At 35.8% G+C, this 9,052-nt stretch overlaps 1 non-coding gene across 1 annotated transcript; it reads left to right on the top strand.

Annotated features, from left to right (window-relative positions):
* The first annotated feature begins 290 nt into the window (after window positions 1–290).
* On the top strand, window positions 291–457 carry LOC132534815 (U1 spliceosomal RNA). The gene has a single exon (XR_009546512.1). It is a non-coding gene; the product is annotated as a U1 spliceosomal RNA (small nuclear RNA).
* The last annotated feature ends 8,595 nt before the right edge of the window (window positions 458–9,052 follow it).

Here is a 9,052-nt window from a genome sequence, read left to right as displayed (position 1 = left end):
CATTTTACTACTAATTAAGCTGAAGGGTTTTTATTTTAAAAAATACACACTTTTTACTTTAAAGCTCTCACAAAATACTACTTGGTCATATTTATGGTGTAACTATCATATTTCCTTAATTCTTACACATTATAAAGAGGCAATATTTTCAATATGATAAGAGATTTTGGGAAAGAAAGAAAAATCTATAATAAATTGAACATATATCATGGGACATAAACCTATTTCAGAAATGAAAAAATTATAAAAAAGTGTTTTCTAATAAATTCAAGAATATACAATATTATATACTACTTACCTGGCAGGGGAGATACCATGATCACAAAGATGTTTTTTTCCAGGGCCAGGCTTATCCACTGCACTCCGGATGTGCTGACCCCCCCCAGATTTCCCCAAATGTGGGAAACTAGACTGTATATTTTGTGGTAGTGGGGGACTTCATTTGTGCTCTCACCTGAAGAAAAAGAAAAATATACAATATAAAGGAGCCTCATGTCACAGTACGGGATTTATTACTAGGATAAAGAACTACAGGAAAAAAGAAAGATACTCTATAAAATATTACATAAATATTATACACAAGCATATAATAAAAAACACTATTGGCATTTACTTGATAACAGTAGAATTTTTCTATCCCTATATTAAAAATGACCACAAACTAAATGGTATGTTAGAAGACCTATTATAATTTCAATTCTATTAAGTTATATATATAAATAGAATTTAGCTGGGTTATTTCTATCATTTGCTGAAATCAAGATATCTTTTGGAGCTGAGACACATTCACATGTACTTTCATGTCTGAGGAACCAAAGATCCCAGGTTCAATCCCCTGCACCACCAATAAACAGAGCTGAGCAGAAAAAAAAATCCAAAATAAATAAATAACTTGTAACTTGAAACTTCAAAGGGCCTTTAGCCTGAGACACATAAAAGATTCACTGTGGGGAGTTGAGAATTGGCTTAAACAAAGAGAAACTTTATTTGGGTGATTCAGATGTAAGAGGCACATACCTAGGTTCTGTAAAATAAGCAATCATAAGCTAGGATTAAGAATACACTATCCCAGAAAGTTTGTGAATCAGTTACCAAGAATTCAGCCCCAGTTTTCATTATTGCAATCAGCATCAAGTCTAGAGGGTCACCGTGTCCCACAGAAAGAGCCATGAAATCAGAGGTAAGAGTTGGCCAGATCATGAGAAAGATAACTAGCAAGATTAAGATTTACATGTGCCCAATTCCCAGAAAAGAGCCATTCCTCTCGCAATCATCCCATCTGGAATCTCGAATCCTTGACAGTCCCTCCCAAGCACCACCTCGTCCCCCAGCATCAAGTCATCAAATGCACTCAGGCAAAGAATGCTGGACTTCTGACTCTTGCAAGCTACATCAGGCTAACACCATCTCCAGCCAATTATGTTACACAATAATAACTCTCCAAACTTTTCATTAAATAAATACACATTGAAAACCAAGGAAAGGACATGGACAGATTCTTCACCAAAAAAGCAATCCAAAAATCTAATATACATATCATCAATGTATATATTAGAAAATTAGAAAAAGAAAAGAAATAGATCTACTCAGTGTCTCAGAAATTTATCTCCTGGGGACATATCTAAGGGAAACAAGACATTATATCTATGTCCCAACAACTATATTGTCTATACTATAAGGAATTAACTCAGAATTAACTCTACAATAAAGAGAGAGAGACGGAGATTTTCCAGGGAGTGGTAGAATTTTGCAAATATGAAACATAAGTTCACCAAAAAAATATGATTTGACTTTAAGATGTTATAAAAAAAAGTGGTTAAGACATGAAAACCCCTGTACCTATTGACACCTAAATTTTGATTTGGGGCCCAGAGTATTAAATGAAGAATGGAGGGTCTCTTCAATAAATAATTCTGGGGAAATTTAGTTTCCATGCAGAAGAATGAAACTAAATCACTATCTCACCAGAAACAAAAGTAAAACCCAAATGGATCAAGGACATGGATGTTAGATCAGAAACAAAATATTGATAGAACTATTTTCCATCAAATCTTAAGAACAACTTCCATGATACCCAATTTCAAAGAAAGCAAAAATAAACCAATGGGACTGCATCAAATTGAAAAGTTCTACACAACAAAAGAAACCATCATACAAAGACACTTCTCACAGAATGGGAGAAGATCATTACATGGAATACATCAGACAACATCCTAATCAAAATATAAGAAATAGTTCACCATGCTCAGCAACAAGAAAACAAATGACCCCATTAAAAATTGGAGAGATATTAGCAGAATATCTCAAAGAGATCCAGAATATCACAAAGAGATCCAGAAGATAAACATACATATGAAAAAATGTTCCAAGTCACTGATTGTCAGATAAATGCAAAAAAGACAACAACCACTTCACTCCTGTGAAATTGTCATACATCAGAAAAGGTAGCAGCAACAAATGTTGGAGAAGTTGTGAGGACAAAGAATGCCTCCTGCACTACTAATGTGAATCAAAATTGATACAATTCCTATAGATATCAGTCTGAGAAATCTCACAAAGCTAAAAGTAGAACTTCCTTATGAGCCTGCAATTCCTCTCCTAGGGATATAACCTAAGGAACCAAAAACACCTATCAAAAAAAAAATTTACCTGCAATCTAGGTGTCCAACAACAGATGAGTAGCTGAGTAAATATGAAAATATTTACTAGAATATATGAACAAGCCAATCACAGCCAAAGAAATTGAAACAGTTATAAACAACCTTCCCAAGAATAAAAGTCCTAGACCAGGTGGTTTTACAAATTAATTCTACAAAACCTTTATGTAAGAACTACTGAATACACAAGAGCACTCCCACTTTTTATGAAGCTAACATCACTCTGAAACTGAAAGCAGACAGGGACAAAACCAAACAGTCTCTCTGATGAACATAAATGCTAAAACACTGAATAAAATTCTTGCCAACAAGATACAGCAGTATATTAAAATAATTGTTCATCATGACCAAGTTCGGTTTATGTCAGGGATGCAAGTTGGTTTAATATATGTAAGTCAATCAATGTGATCCACCACATTAATAAAAGCAAGACTAAAATCCACATGATTATATATATAGATTCCAGGAAATCTTGGGAATATCCAACATTCCTTCGTGACCAAATGCTACAAAAATGGAAATAGACTGAATATACCTTAAGATAGTGGGGTCCATATTTAGCATACCTACAGCCAAAATCATGTTCAATAATTAAAAAATGGAAGCATTCCCCCTCAGATCAGGTACTAGACAGGGTCACCCACTATCACCATTAAGATTCAAACAAAAGTTGTAAGTTCTTTCTATAGCATTCAAGCAAGAATAAAGAAATAAACAGGTACAGATTGGACGGGAAGAAATAAAACTCTTACTATTTGCAGATGAAATGATATTCTACACAGGAACAACTAAAGAATCTACCTTGAAGCTCTTGGAAATTACCAGACAATATAATATGGTGTCAGGATTACAAAACTACCATACAAAAGTCAGTGTCATTCCTGTACACAAACACTAAGGTAACAGAAGATATGCATAAATCAATTCCTTTTACTATAGAAACTAAAACAATAAAATATCGAGGAATAAACCTAACAAAAGAAGTGAAGGGCTTGTATACTGAAAACTATAAATCAGTATTCAAGAAAATAGAAAAAAAAAACACACACAAAGAAGTAGAAAGATATTCCATGTTCATGGGTTGGAAGAATAAACTTAATCAAATTAAATATACTATCCAGAGCCATATATAAATTTAACACAATTCCCATCAAGGTCCCATCCAATATTTTCAGAAAAATAGAACAAAAGCTACAAATATTTATTTGGAACCAGAAAAGACCCAGAATTGCCAAAGCAATATTGAAATGAAAGAACAGAACTGGAAGTATTACACATGCAGATCTCAAATTGTACAATAGCTCCATTGCAATCAAAACTGCTTGATACTGGAACATAAATAGGCACATTGACCAGTGGAATAGAATTGAGATCCCAGAAGTAAGCTCTCAAACCTATGGATATCTAATCTTTCACAAAGGTGCACACACTATTAAGTCTCTTCAACAAATGGTGTTGGAAAAATTGGGTTAAAAATGTAAAAGAATGAAACTGAACCACTTTATTTCATCAAACATAAAAGCAAATTTCAGGGGGCTGGGCATTGGAACAGCTGGTTAAATGCATATGGCACAAAGTGCAAGGACTGGCTTAGGATCCCAGTTTGAGCCCCTGACACCACCTGCAAGAGGAGCAGATAGCCTCAAAGCGGTGAAGCAGGTCTGCAGGTGGTTTTCTCTCCCCCTCTCTCTTCCCCTACTCTCTCAATTTCTCTCTGTTCTATCCAAGAACAATGACATCAGCAATGATAAAAACCACAAAAACAATAAAACAACAAGGGCAACAAAACGGGAAAAAAGAGAGAGGGCAGAACTGTCAAAAAATAGGCAAGTGTAGATAAACAGAAATAATAGTCAACCCTTATTTGTGACCTTGGGAAAACCATTGCAGTTTCCAATGGAGGGAGTGGGGACACAGAACACTCATAGTGGGAGAATTATCTCGTAATTTTATAAATCACTAATAAAATGTAAATAGAAATAGAAAATTTGCTGGTGTTTTTATCTGAAATATTTGCTCATTTTCTTTCTTTCAGGAAGGAAATATTTCATTTCATTACCTACTTTCATTTTCCTCCTACCTGTTTTATTAAACACAAAGTGAAATTGTTTATTGCATCAATAATTTACTGACCAATTCATTAATGTTGTGAATTGCATCAGTAATTCACCTACCAATCTCTACACTCTTTGCTTTTTGAATTCAAATGTCATTGTCAAGCCCTATATTCAGAGATTCAGCAGTCCCTTTATCTTTTTTTATTTCTTTATTGGGGAATTAATGATTAATGATTCAACAGTAAATACAATACTTTGTACATGCATAACGTTTCTCAGTTCTCCACATAACAACACAACCCCCACTAGGTCCTCTATCATCCTTCTTGGACCTGTATTCTACTCCCCCACCCCCACCCGATAGTCTTTTACTTTGGTACAATATGCCAATTCCAGTTCAGGTTCTACTTGTGTTTTCTCTTTTGATCTTGTTTTTCAACTTCTGCCTGAGAGTGAGATAATCACATATTCATCCTTCTGTTTCTGACTTATTTCACTTAACATGATTTTTTCATGGTCCATCCAAGATCGGCTGAAAATGGTGAAGTCACCATTTTTTTATAGCATATTAGTAAGGCATTGTGTATATATACCACAACTTGCTCAGCCACTTATCTGATGCCAACACCTGGGTTGCTTCCAGGTTTTGGATATTACAAATTTTGTTGCTGAGAACATATGTGGACATAGATCTTTTTGCATGGGTGTATTGGATATATTCCCAGGAGAGGATCAATATAGATATAGATGGTATAGATATACATATAGATATAGATGACAGAGATAGAGATAGATATAAATATGCATGGCTAGCTTCACGGGTGGGAGAGAGATGACCAGGGACTCATGGCTGAGTGGGACACAGTTCAGTCTTTACTGATGAGGAATGCAGTGCAAGCTATATATCTCTAATCACAATCCTGTCCTTAAGTATCTCCTGAGGTGGAAGTGTCAGGTCTGAAGATGATGTACGTAGGATAGGGGGTGGGGAGAAGGAAAATGTGCACAAACCAGTGGGGATTAAACCAATGCTGGCAAAACAATGATTATGTAAATAGACCACAGTGTCAAGCAATGCAACAGAAGGGGTCTTAGAAGCAGAATTTATAAAAGCAGACCAACATTTACCCCTTTCTTTTTAACTAATGGCCATAGTATCGGGAGTGTGGGGTGAACAGAATCCTATATCATGCAGGCATTTTCAAAAGAACTGGAGAAGACATGGAGGAACAAATAGAGCAGCAAGAACCAGTGTGATGCCAAGGGGAGGCCTGAGGGGACGTTTCCTGGCTCAAAGGGCAGTGCCTAGGAGGTGAAAGGGTGTTTCCTGTCTCTGGGAGCATCTCTTGCCTCTGGGGGCATTTCATGCCTCAAAGGGCATTTCCTGTCTCTGTGGGCAGGACCTAGTAAAGAGGGGGTCCTACCTCTGGGGACAGGGCCTGTAGGCGAGGGACCATAGCCTATAGAGTCCCAAGACTCTGGCTGCAAAGTCCATGGACTGCTGTGGTCAGTCTTTGAGTAACCCAGCAGCATAAAGGGAAACTGCTGTAAAGTTGTGTAAAGTGTCCAGTAAGTCCAATAGAAGTGTCAGTCCAAAGCAGATGACCACGGATGAAATGCCAGGGGATGAAATGCTGCATGTCTGTCTCAATAGGGAAGGTCAACCATTGTAATTCCACTTTTCTATAGAGAGTGAGCTTTGACGTCTGTGAATAAGCTTCTTCAGGTCATGCCAGGTCACATCATTGGTTTCGGGGGGGGGGGGCTGTAGTTGTGCCATTTTGTGGGCGATGTCAGAGAACAGGGGTCCAAATGGATTTCTTTTTTATAAGTAAAAAGCTGAAAAAAAAAGAAAAGAAAAAGAAAATAAGTAAGGATAAAGAAAGGATCCTAAAGGCTTCAAGAGAAAAACAAAAAGTCACATACAGGGGAAAAATCCCTAAGTCTATCATCGGACATATCCACTCAAACTCTAAAATTCATAAGAGAATGGCAAGATATCTATCGAGCCCTGACTGAAAAAGAGTTTCAACCAAGGATAATATATCCTGCTAGACTTTCATTCAAACTAGATTGAGGCTTCAAAACCTTCTCAGACAAACAACAGTTAAAGGAGGCAACCATTACAAAGCTTGCTCTGAAAGAGTTTATAAAAGACTTATTATAATCAAGAACATCATTATAATACTTGCCATATATCAGATCAAATAAAAACAATTGAATAATGGTGCTAATACATTAAATCCATAATATCAATAACTATAAAAGGCTTAAAGTCACCCATTAAAAGGCACAGAGTGGCAAGAGTGATCAGAAAATACAAATCAACTATTTGCTGCATGCAAGAATCCCATCTGACTCAAAAAGACAAACATAGACTTAAAGTGAAAGGATGGAAAATTATCATACATACTAGTGGACCATAAAAAAGTAAGGTAAAGCCATTATCATCTCTAAAACCATAGGCTTTAAATTAAATAAAGTAATAAAAGATAGGAAAGGCCATTATATAATGATTAGAGGATCAGTCAACAAAGAAGATTTAACAATTATTAATATCTATGAACCCAATGATGGACCTTCTAAATACGCCAAACACCTAATGAAATAACTTCAAAAATACATTGACAGTAATACAGTAATATTGGGAGTCTTCAACACCACACTGCCATACTCAGACAGATCAATGAAGCAGAGAACCAACAAATAAAAAATAATTAAATGAAGAGATGGACATAATAGACCTCCTGGACATGTTCAAAGTTCTGTAGCCCAAAAAACTGGAATACACATTCTTTTCAAATCCACATTGCACGCCCTCAAAGAAAGAACACATGTCAGGCCACAAAGACAGCATCAACAAATTCAAGAGCATTGAAATCATCCCAAGTATCTTCTCAGACCACAGTGAAGGAAAGTTAACTTTCAACAACAAAAATAAAATTATTAAATGTCACAAAATTTGAAATCTCAACATTCTTCTTAAGAACTGCATGATGAGAAAGACACTCAATCAAGCAATTCACATGTTCCTGGAAAGAAATGAAAGTGAAGACACAAGCTATCTAAATATTTGGTACACAGCTAAAGCAGTAATGAGAGGGATACTCATAGTCATAAAATCATACATTACAGAAAAAGAAAAAGCTCAAACAAATAAGGTCAATGAAGCCAAACGTTGGTTTTTTGAAAAATTAAACAAAATTGGCAAAACCTTAGCCATACTTACTAAAAAAGGGGGGAGACTCAAATAAATAGAGTTGTATATAATAGAGGAGATATCAAAACTGATACCACAGAAATCCAGAAAATTATGAGAAACTACTATGAAGAACTATTCACAACCAAGCAAGACAATCTGGAAGAAATGGAAAAATTCCATGCACCCTCCCCAAACTGAACCAAGAAGAACTACAAAATCTAAATGCACCAATCACGGACAAAGAAATCAAAAGTCCTGGACCAGATGGCTTTACAAATGATTCTACAAAACCTTCAGGAAACAGTTAATACATATACTTCTAAAGCTCTTCCAAAACATAGAAGAAACAGGAACACTCCCTTCCACCTTCTATGAAGCCAAGATCACCCTGATATCAGAAGCAGATAGGGACACAACAAAAGAGGAAAACTATAGACCAATATCTCTGATGAGCATAGATGCCAAAATATTAAACAAGATTCTGACCAACTGGATACAACAGTATATCAAAAATAATGTTCATCAAGACAAAGTGGGATTTATCTCAGGAATGCAAGGCTGGCTAAACATACATAAGTCAGTTAATGTCATTCACCACATCAATAAAAGCAAAACCAAAAACCACATGATTATCTCAACAGATTCAGAGAAAGCATCTGACAATATCCAGCATCCATTCACTACAAACAATGGGAATAGATGGGGAAGTCCACATACAGCAAACCTACAGCCAACATTTTACTCAATGGACAGAAGCTGAAAGCATTACCCACAAATCAGGGACTGGACAGGGCTGTCAATGGTCACCATTACTCTTCAGCATAGTATTGGAAGTTCTTGCCATAGTAATCAGGCAAAAGGAAGAAATCAAAGGAATACAGATTGGAAGGGAAAAAGGCAAGCTTTCACTATTTGCATATGACATGATAGTATACCTAGAAAAACCTAAATACAGCAGAAAACTATTGGACTATTAGGTAACATAGCAAGGTGTCAGGCTATAAAATCAATGTACAAAAATCAGTGGCATTTCTTTATGCAAACACTAAATCCAAAAAAGAGGATATCCAGAAATCACTCCAATTCACTGTTGCAGCAAAATAAAAAAATACCTAGGAATAAACCTGACCAAAAAA

The sequence above is a fragment of the Erinaceus europaeus genome, chromosome 19 (genome assembly GCF_950295315.1).
Source record: "Erinaceus europaeus chromosome 19, mEriEur2.1, whole genome shotgun sequence".
In the NCBI taxonomy this organism is placed as follows: Eukaryota; Metazoa; Chordata; class Mammalia; order Eulipotyphla; family Erinaceidae; genus Erinaceus; species Erinaceus europaeus.
The sequence above is the reverse complement of the archived record's forward strand: the minus strand, read 5'-3'. Positions and strand labels throughout refer to the sequence as shown.